This window comes from Arvicola amphibius, chromosome 5, assembly GCF_903992535.2.
Source record: "Arvicola amphibius chromosome 5, mArvAmp1.2, whole genome shotgun sequence".
NCBI classification, from domain to species: Eukaryota; Metazoa; Chordata; class Mammalia; order Rodentia; family Cricetidae; genus Arvicola; species Arvicola amphibius.
Window position 1 is genome coordinate 14,593,831 of NC_052051.1, and position 16,765 is coordinate 14,610,595.

The following is a 16,765-nucleotide window of genomic DNA, read 5'->3' on the forward strand; positions in this document are numbered from 1 at the left end:
TCAGAGCTCCCCAGAAGCTGTCCTTACCGATCCTCAGCACCCCAATTCATTTATGTAGCGCCCTATTTCCCCAATGTACTGTTCCAGTGTCTATAAACAGTTTGAGATAATTGCTGTCTTAGGGTTTCTATTGCTGTGATGAAACACCATGATCAAAGTGACTTAGGGAGGGAAGGGTTTATATGGCTTATACTTCCAAATCACTCATCATCAAAGGAAGTCAGGGCAGGAACTCAAACAGGGCAGGGACCTGGAGGCAGGAACTGATGCAGAAGGTGTGGAAGGCTGCTGCTTACTGACTGGCTTAACCTGCTTTCTTATAGAATCCAGGACCAGCAGCCCAAGGATGGCACCATCTCCTTCCATCAATCACTGATTAAGAAAATGCCCTATAGGCTTGCCCACAGCCTGATCTAAGGGAGACATTTTCCCAATTGAGCTTCCCTTCTCTCTGATGACCCTAGCTTGTGTCAAGTTGACACAAAACTATCCAGTACAGATGCTGACTTTTTTTTCTTTTTCATGTATGTATGTGTGTGGGGGCGGGGCTGAGTTTGATGTTGGGAATCATTCTCCGTCATTTTCCACCTTTTTCATTGAGGTTTTTCTATTAAACCCAGAACTCACCAGTATGGGATTCTCCCAGAGCAGTCATTTCTGGGAATCCCCTGCCTCTGCATTCCAAGGCAGGAACTAGAGGTGGGGAGTCATGTCTCACCTGGTATTTCTGTGTTGTTTGAGAAGCAGAATTCAGTCTTCACAGGCACAGGGCAAGTGCTGCAAGCACCAAGCCAGCTCTCCTGCGCCACTGCTGCCCTTTCTGTCTCATAGAGCCCAGGGCAGCCTCCATCTTAAGGGTGAAGTTGATTTTCTGATCCTCCTGTCTCCAGATTCTGAGGGTTGGGATTACAGGGCAATGCCACAATACTAGTTTATAGGGTTCTGGGTATCAAACCCTAGACATCATGCGTGTTGGCAAGGGTCCTACTGACTATAACCCCAGTCCAGTTGCCAACTTAAAAAAAAACCTCACATTTCTCTGCCTTGTCTGACAATGCAGTCCATATTTCCATGTGGCAGCTGAGACCATGGAGTAAAGTGACTGTTTGCTTAGATTGGGTATATATGCACAAACGATCCAGGGTGTAAGGGTCTTCTCCCAGTCTGTGGGCCATTTTCATTGACATCCTTGGTTGTACAGACATTTGTTCTTAAGACTCAGACTTCATCACGTGTCCTGAACCAAACACAGTGACTTTTAACTTGAACAAGATTGAGAGTGTGTTGTGTAATGTTAAACATTTAAAAAAGGATTTTAATGAAAACCACTGAACTAGAATATTGGAGGGGTTTCTTAATACCACAAGTACCCCATGGGAATTTGTCTTTGGTGGACCAAAGCCCAGTCACTAATCCAGAGTCTGTTCAGATTGCACTAGCTTTAATGTGACAGCACTGTCTTATGCCCCCATCTAGAAAGTGGCCGAATGGGTTAGAGGCTTCTAATGATTACACCACAGGTTACATCACCAGAATGTGGAGCTAACAGACATGCTCTTTGTTAGGCCTCCCCTGGTGCCTGCTAACGGGTTGCATGGATTAAGTACTTTCGCCATCTCTGCATTCTAGGCCAGGGGTCAGCAAGCCACCACTGACAGATTCAAAGGTGAAATCTGATGTGTATTCCAGTTTGCTGCTCTCCTGCTGAGATAAAACACCATGACCAACACAACCTGGGAAGGAAGGGATCTATCGGCCTTATGCTTCCACATTGTAGTTCACCATTGAAGGAAGCCAAGACAGAAAGCTGAAGGGAGGAACTGAAGCGGACACCATGGAGGAATACTGCTTACTGGCTTCCTTCCCATTGCTTTCCTTTCCTGGCTCTTAACCACTGAGCCATCTCTCCAGCCCTGCATGTCTTCTTCAATCATCCTTCTCTCTCTCTCTCTCTCTCTCTCTCTCTCTCTCTCTCTCTCTCTCTCTCTCTCTCTCTCTCTCTCTCTCTCGTGGTCGCTCATTGAAGCTGCCACACACTGATTTATCTAGGCTGGCTGACCAGTGAGTTCCAGGGATCTCCTATTTCTACCTCCAGAGTTCTGGGATTAACAATGTGTTCTGCTGCATCTGGATTATTGCATGGGAGCTAGGGATGTGAACTCAGGTCACCATGCTTGTTCTATAAACACTTTACAGACGAGGCCATCTCCCTAGCTCCAAAGCCGTGTCTGACTTTTTAAGAAGCTATGGAAGTATCTTTCAAGGTGGCCACATGTTTTCTATTACACCAACAGCCAAGAGTGCTTCTTCCTGAGCATGCCTATATCTGATCTGGTATGGCAGACTTTAGTTGATTTGTTTTCTAGATTTTAGCCACTGAGGTTAGTGTGCTTTGGTTCTCATTGCTGTCTTAATTTACAGTCCCCTAGTGAGACCTTTTCACAGGTTCACTTATCATGGGTTTCTTTATTACAGTGTCTATTTCCTTTTCTTCCCTTAAAAAAGGATTGATTTATTTTTATTCTCTGTGTGCTGTCTGCATGCATGTATGTACGTCACATGTGTGCCTGGTGCCTGTGAAGGCCAGAAGAGGCTCTCAGATCCGGTATGGGATAATTGTCTGTATTCTGTCAATCATATTTTAAATAAATGCTGATTGGCCAGGTAGGAAGTATAGGTGGGTCGACCAAACAGGAAGTAGTAGAGGCAGGTGATGAGAACAGGAGTATTCTGGGAAGAAGGAAGCTCTTCCCGCAGTCCTGCCCAGACCATGGAAGAAGCAAGATGTAATCTGCCAGGCTGAGAAACGTACCGAGCCATGTGGCTAACATATACTAGAATAATGGGTTAATATAAGTTTAAGAGCTAATAAGAAGCCTGAGCTAATGGGCCAATCAGTTTTATAATTTATGGAGATCTCTGTATGGTTTGGTTTTCTTTGGGACTTGCCGGCTGTGGGAACCAGGCAGGACAGAAAACCCCAACAAGCCAGCCCTCATGTTACACAGATCCTTGGGATTGAAGCTGTGGATGGTTATCTACCACCATGTGAGTCCTGGGAACCATACCTGGGTCCTTTGCAAGAGTAGCAATACTCTTAGCTGCTGAGCCATAACCCGCCCCCCAAACACACACACACACACACACACACACACACACACACAACCTGTTCTTTTGTTTCTTTTCTTTTTTATCCATTTTAAATTGGGTTGTTTGTTTCTTGTCCTCGAATGTTGGGGCTTCTCTGTAGATTCAACATGCCTGTCTGTGTCAGATGGGTGTTTTGCAGGTTGCCTTCTTCTCTGGCTTGGTTTCCACTCTCCTAGCAGTAGCTTCCCAGAGCAGGAATTTTCTAGTTTAATAAACTACAACTTACTTTTTTCTTTCCTCCATGGATCATATTTTTGTATCTATAAACTCATTGCAAACACAAGGTTACCCAGAGTTTTTTTTCTTTTTGTTTTCTTCCAGAAGTCATATAGTTTTGTATTTTGCATTTAGATCTGTAATCCACTGAGGGTTAAATTTTCACTGGGATCAACTGAGGATTCATTTTTGTTTTTGTTGAGACAAAGTTGCATGGAGCCCAGTCTGGTCTCAAACTTGCTAGGTAGCACTGGAGCTACATGCTGCCACGCCCAGCAAGGGCTAATTATTGGTGAAACAAATAGGGTTATGGTGAGATGTGCGTGGGGTGCGTGTGTGTCGTGTGTATGTTCTCATGTGTCCTGGCTTGTGCAGGGGAATGCATGTGTATTTACAGGTGTGTATGGAGGTCTGAGGTCAGTGTTAGGTGTCCCCTCATCTCTCTTCATCTTAGTTTTTGAGACAGGATCTCCTACTGGATCTGGAGCTCATTGGCTGGCTAGGATAGCTGATCAGTGAGCCTCAGGGTCAACCATCTCCCCTGAACACCTCAGCATTAGGGTTATGTGTAGCCTGTTCTTTCCATTAGAACCCTTAGAATACTAATCCTTGGTAATATTAAATTCCCTGGTTTAGTAATGTCATCTTTGCTTGTCTGAGTCTGGTTATGGTTCTCTGTCTCTTTCTCTGCCTCTCTCTCTGTACACACACACACACACACCACACAACACACACACACCACACACTGAGTTGTAGGTATATAAAACTAAGGGCCTCACACATACAAGGCAAGTATCTTCTACCATTGAACTATAGCCCCTGCTCTTGCTTTGTCTCTCAGGGTTTTTACTTCTTGTTTTTAAGCTTGCCTTATAATTTTCTAGTACTCAGACATGATTGTATTGTCTGTAACAGAAACTGCGGTAAACAGGCCCTGTGCTGATTTTATATCTCTCAGCCTGAGTTAGGCTGTGTTTACCGCTTACTGTAACTATGTCAAAGGCTTTAATTTCCTCTTTAATTTGGTCCCTTGTCTAAGTTTCCCTGGAAAACTCCTTTGAATGAGAGCTTGTATCTCGCAGTTTTCTCAGTTGCAATCCCCTGTTTTTATGTTGAAGGCACCTTAATGCTGTAGAAGGTTCCGGTGATGGGAAGCTTCTATAATCCGGAATTAAGTCTTGTGTGTGGGGGGTAGCATTTCTAGTAGGTGGGAAGTCCCTAGACTGTAACCTCGAGATATATTTAGTCTCTTCTCTTTTGTGAGACACGAACCAATGAGGCTGGAGATGTCTAATGGGTTTCTGCTGGAGTAGATAAGGCTCTGGCACAAGTAGTTTTTCCTTGAGGGAGGCCTCTGCCACAGGAACACGGTGATCTGGAAGTGAAGGGAATGTTCTTCTCTCCTCTTGCCTAGATTTTTGTGGTGAAGCGAGTTGGGCTCACTGTGGAGCGCTCTGGGGATAGGAAGCCACACTCAGCCTCCAGTGACTCCCAGCTACGGTTTGAACACGTTATTGACTGTGCCCAGTGAAGGCTGCCCCAGCGAGCCGTGTTTCTGTGGCTCTTTAATCACTCCCATTTTCAGTAATTTCCCCCTCGGCCTCATTTTCTTCATTTCCAGATCACCGTGTTCTCTGTGGCAGAGGCCTCCCTTCCAAGGAAACTCCCCGAGTTCTCTAAAGGCTCTGGGAAGAACTGCCACCTTTAGCTGGCTTCTGCTTCCTTGTGGAGATGGAATCACAGCTTCTGAGCTTGACATCCAATCTGAGCAGAAATCGGGAGTCATTCTAGTGAATTTTTCATTGGCCTAGAGGAGAATTAAAAAAAAACAAAACAAAACACAACACTTTGAAGCTAAATGTTAGATTTTTGTACAAGTTAATAGATGCCCAGCTTATCATTATCTTGAGAACAGAAATGGTGCCCACATCCGAGCCTATGCTGGATGCAGAGGCTGCTGCACCTGCCCCCGAATGAGTGAAATCAGGGACAGCAGCATCTGTCCATTTATGAATCCAATAGCTGTAATGATCAGCTATCATTATGTAGATTCCATGGCCCCCTTACCTCCTGAGGAATATGATCTGGTGACGTCATAAGAATTTGAACGACAGCAGAAACTGAGGCTATCCCAGGGGAGGCTTCAGCCAAAGAACCGTAACAGTTTTGTCTGTTGCCTTCCATTTCAAAGGTGGTATCCAATAGACTCCAAATTTCACATGGTCGGTTGGCTGGTGGTTCATAAACATTGTCTTCATCTGTGAACTGCAGCCAGGGAACAATGTAGCTTTATAACAGTATTATTGCATAACTGTTGGTTGTAGAGTCTGAAGCATGTATAGCTTCCTGTTTTTTGTTTTTTAGGTTTTTTTTTTTTTACAATTTTATGTATAAAATCAACATTGATTTAAAAAAATTTTTCAATTAATTAATTATTCCCCCCCCCAGACAAGATTTCTCTGTGTAGCCCTGGCTGTCCTGGAACTTGTATCTCTTTATAGACCAGGATGACTTCAGACTTATTTCCACCTGCATCTGCCTCCTGGGATTAAAGATGTATGCCACCATGCCAGCTTATTTTATTTTTTAAAAGATTTATTCATTGTTACTTTATGTATATGAGGGTTTGCTTGCATGTGTGTCTGTGCACCACACATGTATCTGGTACCCTTGGAGGTCGGGGAGTTATAGACGGTTGTAAGATGCCATGTTGGATTTGGGGATCAAACCTTGCCCTCTATAAGGAGCCGGTGCTCTTAACTGCTGAACCATTGATCTGGCCTCTTTCTGGTTTCCCTGTGTGACAGTCCTAGCTCTCATGGAACTAGCTCTTGTAGACCAGGCTGGCCTCAAACTTACAGGGATTCACCTGTCTCTGCCTCCCAAGTGCTGGATTAAAGGTGTGAGCCACCACTGCCCAGCCTCCTGCTGTTTTTTTTTTTTGTTTGTTTGTTTGTTTTTCGAGACAGGGTTTCTCTGCAGCTTTAGAGCCTGTTCTGGAGCTAGCTCTTGTAGACCAGGCTGGTCTCAAACTCACAGAGATCCGCTTACCTCTGCCTCCCGAGTGCTGGGATTAAAGGCGTGCGCCAACACCGCCCAGCTCCTCCTGCTGTTTATATATGTTAGAGCCTGTGCTGATTAGTTTTATGTTAATTTGACACAAGCTAGAGTCATTGGGAAGAGGGAATTGTGAGAGCCAAAACTACATTTTAAGTTTTAATTACCATACTTAAGAGATCCATGAAACAAAAATGCCTATGATCTGCAAGCTTCTTATGCAAGGACAGATAGTTCCTGAAATGTTGGAAGCTATTGTTTATGGGAGATAACAAGTCACATATTCCCACTCTCCTAAACAAGTCTGTCCCATCTACACTGAATGTGCTTGATCACATGTGGGTGGGAGGTTCACAGGCAGAAAATACATCAGGATGTATGCTTGTCCCTGATTGGACCTAAAGGGGGAATACTTAAGCTACTGCAAACCATGACTTGGGGGGCATTTTTCTGGGAACCCAGAGATGAACCTGACCAAAGCACATCCACCAAAGCTTGCTTCAAATTTGGCTTTAAATTGTGGTAGTGGTCCTGTTCTCGACAGGGAATAACCACTACTTCTGGAATTAACAGAAGCTTAGTTGAGAAAATGACCCCACTAGATTGATTGTGGGCAAGGCTTTGAGACATTTTCTTGTTTGATAACTGATGTGGGAGGGCCCAACTCATTGTGAGTGGCGCCATCCTGGGCCGGTGGTCGTGGATTCTATAAGAAAGCAGGCCTAAACAAGCCATGGGTAGCAAGCCAGTAAGCAGCACCCCTCCATGGCTTCTGCATCAGCTCCTGCCTGAGTTCCTATCTTGACTTCCTCTGGTGATGAGCAGCAATGTGGAAACATAAGCCAAATAAACCCTTTCCTCCCCGATTTGCTTTTTGATCATGGTGTTTGCAGCAATAGAAACCCTAACTAATATACAAGGCAAGGTCTCTAGTTCAGGCTGGCTAGGAGTTCATTATGTATCCAAGAATGACCTTGCTTTGATGGAGGCGGGTCTTCTACCAATCTGTTGATTTCATTGGTTAATTAATAAAGAAAACTGCTTGGCCTAATAGGTTAGAAAATAGGTGGGTGGAGTAGATGGCTCAGACAATTGCCCCGCCTCTCTTCTCTGGGGCAGATTGCCATGCCTCTCCTTTCTGATACAGATGCGATGAAGCCAGCCACCAGGTCAGACATGCTGAATCTTTCCCGGTAAGACACCACTCGTGGTGCTACACGGATTATTAGAAATGGGTTAAAGCAAGATGTGAGAATTAGACAATAAGAGGCTAGAAATAATGAGCCAGGCAGTGTTTAAAAGAATACAATTTGTGTGTTGATATTTCGCGTGTAAAGGTAGCCGTGCAGGAGCCAGGGCAGCAGGAACGCAGCCCGTCTGCTCCTCACTATATTGCTTCTCATCTTTTTACTGGGATTACATGTACCACATGCCTGATTGTGCCATACTGGGAATTCAAGGTTTGTGCTATGAGCTGAGATACATCCTTATACCCCAAGGAAAAATTACACACACACACACACTTGTGGTCTGATTTATTATGTATGTTTTCAAAAATCTCTTGTACCCCCTATATTTTTCCAAATTGATCCCTTCTGCTACTTATTCCAAAACTATGCATTTTGTCTACAAGCTCACAACTCATATGCTTTCAGAAATTTCTTTTAAAAAAACATTTATTTATTATGTATACAATATTCTGTCTGTGTGTATGCCTGCAGGCCAGAAGAGGGCACCAGACCTCATTACAGATGGTTGTGAGCCACCATGTGGTTGCTGGGCATTGAACTCAGGACCTTTGGAAGAGCAGGCAATGCTCTTAACCACTGAGCCATCTCTCCAGCCCTGCTTCTGGAAATTTCTATTGAGTGGTTTGTTAAATGCTCAATTTCTTACTTATATACCCCAAATAATATTTCTTCAACTCTCCCAAGTTAAAAAAAAAACAAAGACCTAAAACAAATCTCTCAGGTAAATACTTATTTCAGTCTCCTCCACACACTTTCTTTCACAGTAATTTGTTGAAGGAAGCCACTAGTTTCATTCCCAGCTGCTCAACCCTGAAATAACCACACAGAAACTGTATTAATTAAATCACTGCTTGGTCCATTAGCTCTAGCTAATTATTGGCTAACCCTTACATATTAATTTAACCCATTTCTATTAATCTGTGTATTGCCACGTGGCAGTGGCTTACCAGCAAAGTTTCGGCATGTCTGACTCTGGTGATGGCTCCATGGCTTCTCACTAACTCTGTCCTTCTTTCTCCCAGCATTCAGCCTAGCTTTCCCTGCCTACCTAAGTTCTGCCTTGCTATAGGTCCAAAGCAGATTCTTTATTCATTAATGGTAATCACAGCACACAGAGGGAACTCCCACATCAATAATTATATCACAATTTTAGTCAAGTTCATATTCAGTGTTTACGTGTGTGTGTGTGTGTGTGTGTGTGCAGAGTGACTGAAAACAGGCTAACAAAACTGTGCCTCGCTGTATTTCCTTGGTTGCTTTCTCTTTATTGTGCAAATTTCTGTTGTCCTAAAGAGAAGCAAAGCTTTTGTTTCTTTACTCAATTTTCCATATTCTCATGGAAAGGAAAAGTGTCATCTCAGGACTCCAAGACCAAGTTCTCAGCACAAAGGAGATTTATTTGCCCCAGAGGGACAGAGGGCAGGGGATAAGAGACAAAGACAGGAGGTAGAGAAGGAGGGAGAAGGGGAGGGAACAAAGGAGAGGGAAGAAAGAGGCAAGGGAGAGGGGTAAGGGGTATTTGTCTCAGAGAGACAAAGAACTGCCTCTGGATAAAGGGGAGTCAAACATAGCACACAGGAAAATAAAGGTAAACGGGAAACTCTGTGTTAGGATGAGGTGTTTAATTTTAATTGAGCATGTCAATTAGTTGAGCCAAAAGGGGCTTTTGATTGTTGAGCTTCAATACTTTGATAGCTGGACCTTGGTAATTAGCCTCAGGAGGAGGAAGTGACCAAATAAGGGAATAGATCATGCCAGCTAGCTTTAGGAATGTTATCTAATGGTTTCTGGCAAGGCAGAGGGAATGGGGGTGGGATGGGAGGAGAAGGGTAAGGGCTGCTGGAGCCCTGCCAATCACACTCAAGCAGGCCAGAGTGCCTTCAGGCCTCACTAGTCACTCCGTACTTGTTTCCTGTGATGGTTACTATTAATTTTCAGTTTGACCTGGGAGATGAGCCTCTGGGCATGCCTGTGGGTTTATCTCTGTTAATTTAGTTTAAGTGTGACTGCTGGCTCACTGTGGGTGGCACCATTCCCTGGCTGGGGTCCTGGACTATACACCTGGAGAGAAGAACTGAGCATCCTCGTGGTCTCTGCTTCCCGACTGTGGATGCCTGTTGATGAATAAAGCTGCGTTTGGCTAATGGCTTAACAGAGTAGAGCCAGGTGGGAAATCCAAACAGAGATGTAGGGGGAAAGTAGATGGAGTCAGTGGGATGCCATGTAGCTGCCAGAGGAAAAAGATGCTAGCTGGAACCATGCTGATAAGCCACAGCCATGTGGCGATACACAGATTAATAGAAATGGGTTAATTTAAGATGTAAGAGCTAGCTAGAAATATGCATGAGCTAACAGGCCAAACAGTGATTTAATTAATACAATTTCTATGTAATTATTTTGGGTCTGGGCAGCTGAGAACAAATGAGCAGCCTCCACCAACAGATTGGTGCATCAATGTGTGCCAGCTAAAGCCACATAAAACCTGATAGAGCTTATAAAAAATTCCAGACACATACAAAAAACAAAGTTTAGCCACATTTTTGGGGGGATGGGTGAGCATGGGTGCCGTGGCTCATTTAAGAGAGGTCTTCCTGATTTAGCATTATCACCAAAACAAAACAAAAACAAAATTATGCAACTTCTTTACAAAATGGTGGTTTCCTGGTTCATGATAGTTGCACATACAGCTCTGGCTACTTCAGGAAGCCAAGCATTTAAATGGGATCTGTGAGCAGTGTGTTACAAATTGCTTAATGGTGATTCAGACCTGCTGTGACCCTGGATCTTGGGCAGAGAGAATGACTCTCAGTGGCAGCAAACATGCCTCTAACATGTTAGACAGGGCTGAGCAAGCAGGCAGGACCATAGAGTTGGTCCTAGCCAGGCACACTTAATATTTAAAAGAAAAAAAGCATTCATGGTAAAAAAAATAATTACAGATATGCACACAATAAAGACAAATCCAGTTGGAAAAGATCTCTAAATAGGTCACAGTGTTGGATAAATGTGCACAGGCTTGAGAGAGAGAGAGGAAAAAGAGTATAGATAGCTATAATATAAAAGAGTACAGTCATAGATTAAAGGAGTAAAGATAATAAAATGAATATTAAACTTGTAAAAACAGTAATAGAGTAAAAAATAATGTGAAGGTAGAATATACATAGAGAGTCTGGATTATGTATATTATTGTGTTTTCTTTGAATTTTTTGACGGTGAATGAGCTAAGTACAGAGAGACATTTTATTGTATGAACTGCTAAGCTAAACTGACATATATATTTTAAAGGTATCTTGACTTCAAAATTTGGGTCTAAGGATATGTTGCTTTGGAAAAGTTCTGTTTTTGTTTCCACAGAAAATAAGAACCTGTGGATTCCTTCCAGACTAATGTGATTTGATCAAACAAGACCCCTTAAAACAATGGCCCAGGTGGTCCAACATCCATGGTGACTTCAGGACTGCCGGCTGAGATGGACCTACCACACAGGATACTCCATGACAGACTTGAATAACAGTGACCTCAGTCAGCAGGAAGTAGTCTAGACAACAATGCCCAAACTCCCTAAATGATTGTTTATAAATGTTTGTTTACATGTAAAGGGGGATATACTATAGAGATGAATACTTTGCATTGGTGTGGATCTTGGTTTGTTGATGCAGGTTTGGGGTCAGTTTTGTTATATGCATATTTCTGCTCTTGATTGAGGTGTTGTGTTTGTGCAGTTCATTTAGAAATGTAGTGTATAATTAAGAAATAAAGGTTAATAGATAGCCATCTGTGATAGCTAAGCTTGTGGTCATGTCGGTTGGGTTTTCTGGATGTATAGAGATGTATTTCAGTTAGATAGTCTTCAAACTTTTTGGAGACCTACAGAATATGGCATTTAGAATGTTTAAGAAATTGGGACTTTTCTCAACAGTGAGTCTGCTCCTGGCAGCACCAGTTACTTCAAGAGGCGGATGGGCAACGAAGAGGCTCCTTATGGACACAAAAGTGTTCTTTCCTGAACTGCTTAATGTTATACTTTATGAACTGGACATGCAGAACCCACAGAAAAATGACTGCTGAACTTGCCTAAGGGTAAGGCAGTCCTTTGGGGTTCCTGCTTCATGGGGGAGTCTGCCAGACATTCTGCAGGACACAGAAGAGGGTGATTGGCAAACTGCCAATATAGATGGAACTGTCTTTGAAATTTCCTGCTTTATGAAAATGTCTGCTGGATACTATGGGCCTGTATGCATAAGCTAATAAGCCAAGCAGTGATTTAATTAAAACAATTTCTGTATAGTTTTAATTTCGGGAGTGAGCAGCTGGGAACGAACTGACAGCCTCTGCCAACAGTTGTTTCAAGCTCCTTTTTACTTCCCTACCATGATACACTCACTGTACCTTGAGCTATGAGTCAGACAAACTCCTCCTCCCTTACGTTGCTTTCGTCAGAGTGTTTTATCCCAGATACGGGAAGGAAATGAAGACTTTTCTTACTGCTGCTTCAATGATTTCTTGCAAAATTTGTTCCTTGGAACAACGTCTGTTTCTCTGTCTCTGTCTCTCTCTCCCTATCTTTCCTGACAACATTGGGAATACAAGGTCTTAAGCGCGTTAGACAAGTGCTGTGTCACTCACTGACACCTTTAGTCCCGAAACCCATGTGTTTCTTATCTCATGGTTCAGGAGATAAGAATGAGTCCAGTGTGAGTCAGTGTGATCCCCTCCCCTGCTTTGAGATTCGTGCAGTAAGAGTGTCAGCTGAGGAACAGTCCTTAGTGCTGTAGATCTTAGATTTGAATCCACGTCCAGGCTCAGGAGGTTGTGGCTTGAGTTCAAATTCCTGTAGCCTCTTCCCTCTGGGCTGTGTTCCGGGTTCTTTGCTCCTGGAGGCTGTCTGCATTCCTTTGTAACTACTCCTCTCCACGCCCACCCCACCCCAACGACAGGGGCCTGGAATCTTTGCACTTGGCACTTTATGTCATCTCTCCACCTTCCTCTTTTGCCATCTCTGTCATTCCAGCCGAGAAAGTCCTCAGCTTTTAAGGCTTCCTGTGGGTGGGCTGCTCTTCTGATCACGTTTGATTCGTTCAGTTAGTCGAGGATGCTCTTCCCTACTTTAAGGGACTGTATCTCAATAATCAGCAAAGACCCTTTGTCATGCAGCACGACACACTCGTAGACGGCAGTGTGGGGCGTGAACATCTTCGGAGGGGCTGTTCTGTGTACCATGTTTTCTCTCCAGCACATTAATCCATCCAACAAATAAATATTAAATTCTGCCTACCCTCTCTCCCTAATTTAACTTTCTCCTTTCCTTAAGTACAGAACATTGACAGTGGGAGCCTCACACAAGAACTCTACCATTGAGCTATATTCTCAGCCCTCTTTTACTTTTTGAGACAAGGTTCACTGAACTGCTTAGGCTGGCCTTTAACTGTTGATTCTCCTACCCTTCAACCCCCTCAGTGCCGGAATGACAGGAGACCACACTTGTTTTTCCTGTTGTTGTTGTTTGTTTTGTTTTGTTTTAGGGAAGGTCTTGCTATATAGCTTAAGTTGCCCTGGAACTCACTATGTAGATGAAACTGGCTTTCAGCTTGCCTGTCTCTGCTTCTCAAATGCTGGTATTACAAGGATGGGCCACCACAACCGTGATGACATTATTCTTACATTTGTCAAGCATCTGTATTGCTGTGGCAAAATCTGATTCCCTCCCTGTCCTGGAACTTGTTCTGTTCAAAATCAGGCTGGGCTCAAACTTATAGAGAACTACCTGCCTCTGCCTCTCAAGTGCTGAACCACTACCTGGCTGCCTTTATGATCTTTTATTTTTTTAATATTTATTTATTTAGTATGCAATATATGCCTTCAGGCCAGAAAAGGGCACCTGACCTCATTACAGATCGTTGTGAGCCACCATGTGGTTGCTGGGAATTGAACTCAGGACCTTTGGAATAGCAGGCAATGCTCTTAACCGCTGAGCCATCTCTCCAGCCCCTTTATGATCTTTTAAAAGGTGTTTTCACATTTATGTGGTGTGTGTGTGTGTGTGTGTGTGTGTTTAGGGCTAATGCCGTTTTGTATGAATGGCACTTGTGGAGGCCAGAGGAAAAGTCACAGAAGTGAGTTTTGTCCTACAGCGTGGGTCCTGGGGCTTAAACTCTAACCATCATGATTGGTGGCAGGTGTCTTTACTCACTGGTCCCCATTGTGAGTCTGGATTTATTTTTTATTTTGTTTTATTATTGGTTTTTCGAGACAGGGTTTCTCTGTAGCTTTGGAGCCTGTCCTGGAACTAGCTTTTGTAACCAGGTGTACCAGGTTGGCCTGGAACTCACAGAGATCCACCTGCCTCTACCACCCGAGTGCTGGGATTAAAGGCGTGCACCACCACCATCTGACTGATTCTGGATCTTTTGTAACAAACTGTTTATTCTTGTCTCCAAGCTTCTTTTGGACCTACTGTTAGAAAACTTCAATGGTATTTTAGAATATGGCCTTGAAATATCCATTAGTGTCTGCCCTTCCTTCTTTCTTTCCTTTTTTTTCCTAAACCATCTTGCCCTGCCACCCGCAGGTTAGAACCAAGGGTGTGTGTGTGTGTGTGTATTAGAGCCAAGGGTCAATGTGTGTGTGTGTGTGTGTGTGTGTGTGTGAGAGAGAGAGAGAGAGAGAGAGAGAGAGAGAGAGAGAGAGAGAGAGAGAGAGAGAGAAGGTCAGCGACCTTGGGTGTTGGTCCTCAACATTCACCTTGCCTGAGTCAGTGTCTCTTGTTCCACACCATGTAAACCAGGATACTGGGTGTGTGAACATCAGGACATTTTTTTCTCTGCTTCCTATGTTGCTATGGGAACATTGGAATTATGGACATGTGGTACTACATTGGCTTTCTGGGGGTTTGACCTCAGGTCCTTATACAGCCTACACCAAGGGTCTTGCCCACAGATAAGCACTCTACCACTGGGCCAAGGACTCAGCCCTCTTCCTTTTGGCCTAATGCTTTGTTGCTCTTTGCTTTTCATTAAAAATATTATGATAATTCTAAGTAAGCACCAAACAGAGAAGGATAGAAGAAACCTACACGTTTCTATTGCTTGTTTTTTTTTCTGGCGAGTAAGCAGTATTTTATAGCAATTTTTGTACATTAGACAGCTCTGACAGATGAGAACTTAGAAAACGGGCTTCATGTATCCTACTGTCGCACGTAAGGGAGCTGGCAATGATTTTTACACAAGCTAGGTCTAGTTTCTCTAATTATCTCAGACATGGCTTTTCATGCTGGATTCCTTAAGTAGGCATCCCGTCTCCCTTCCCCATGTGGTTTACTGTTGGAGTAGAATCTGGATTTGACTGCTGAACCTTCAGGTCCTTAATGTGTTTGAAAAAATGACAGCACCCTTTGAACATGTTATAAATTGATAATGCTGTCTAGAGACTCAATTAGAGTCCAGTCCTGTTTGAGAGCCTTTGCAGGTGGAATTGCAGACTTCCTGCTGCACCAGCTCAGGGGGAGAGCACTGTCAGCCGCTCCTCAGTGAGCTCACCCAAGGGGGCGAGCACTGTCTGCTGCTCCTCAGTGAGCTCGCCCAAGGGGGCGAGCACTGTCGGCTGCTCTTCAGTGAGCTCGCCCAGTGAGAAAATCCATCCCATGCACTTCTGCTCACCTGGTGAGAAAAATCTGTGCTGTGCACGTCTGCAATTGTGCTTGTGTGAAACTGTATTTTGACAATATCTTTTATTTGTCTCTCTAGTTTCCACATTTTCACTTCCTGGGGCTTAAACTCTTCAGACATTTGGCCCCATGGGATAGTTGTCTGATTTCTAACCCTCCGGCTTTCCATCTTTTTGTCTCGTGGTCTACTGCCTGGATGTTCTTTTCCAACCTCTACTTGGTCACGTTGAATTCAAGGTATGAAGATGGGAATCATCCTCGGTATTAGAAGCAGGAAGTTCTTGAACCCAGGGAGTTAGGTCTTGTGAACTCTAGACAAGAGCTGCAGTCTAGGGACATTCTTGTCTCCACGTCACCAAAGCTGTGACTACCAGGTCGGAGCTGCCGCTGCCGCTTCTGAGGCTGTCACCGTATGTGCTCGGCCGTTATGGTGATGAGAAGGGCTGCCTATTTTGCTTAGGAGAGAAGCTGAAATTTCAAGGTAGCCTATGACACGACAGTTTGCTTGTGGTCTTTTAGTTCTGTCCTCTCTGGTTCAGAGAAGCCCACAAGAGGACTCAGAAGCCCACAAGAGTTTTGTAGTTCTTACCAATGTTGCTAGGCAAGAGGGTGAGCGCAGTGCGGAGGAGACCAGCATTTTCCTAGATTACCTGAAGTGAGTTGGTCATGCAAATGGGGTCACTGGAAAGTTAAACATTACAGATGTAAAAATAAATAAATTAAAAGATTCTGGGGGCTGAAGAGATGGACTTAGTAGTTTTAACTACTAAGCACCAACTGTTCTTCCAGAGGACCTGAATTTGGGTCCCAGCACCCATGTTGGGTGGCTCACAACTGCCTGTAACTCCAGGTCCCGGGGATCTACCGCCCTCTTCTGGTCTTCATGTGCATCCACCCTCACATGTATATAATTGAAAATGCAATTTTAAAAAGCATTCTAATCCAACCCATGTTTCAATTTCAGGATAACTAGACAGAAATAAATTTCCCGGTGTGTCTAGGCTCTGTAGATTTCTACCTGCAGAGAGACTGACAAGACACTGTCATGCTCCAGCACTTCCTCTTCTCTAGAAGCTTCACAGAGCTCTCTGCCTCTAGTTTCCATCTTCAGAGCACCAGATGGGCAGGAAGGACCATTAATTTATAGGGCATTTATCTATGTATTTTAAGAATGATATTTTTTAGCATTTTGTTGTACGTAAGGAAACACCTGCTATATTCCTTTTGTGTGATGTATTTTTATTATATGGTGACACATAAATATATTTTCAGTGTAAGAAGATGAAAATAAATATAAAAGTCCTCTGTGATCATCACCCCCCCCCCGTGTGCTCCCCCTGTGCCAGAAGGAACTGCAGACCAAGTATATAGCAGGGCTAACCTACCGTTGTAGGTGAGGCTGTGCTGCAGTAACAGACATCCCCCAAAC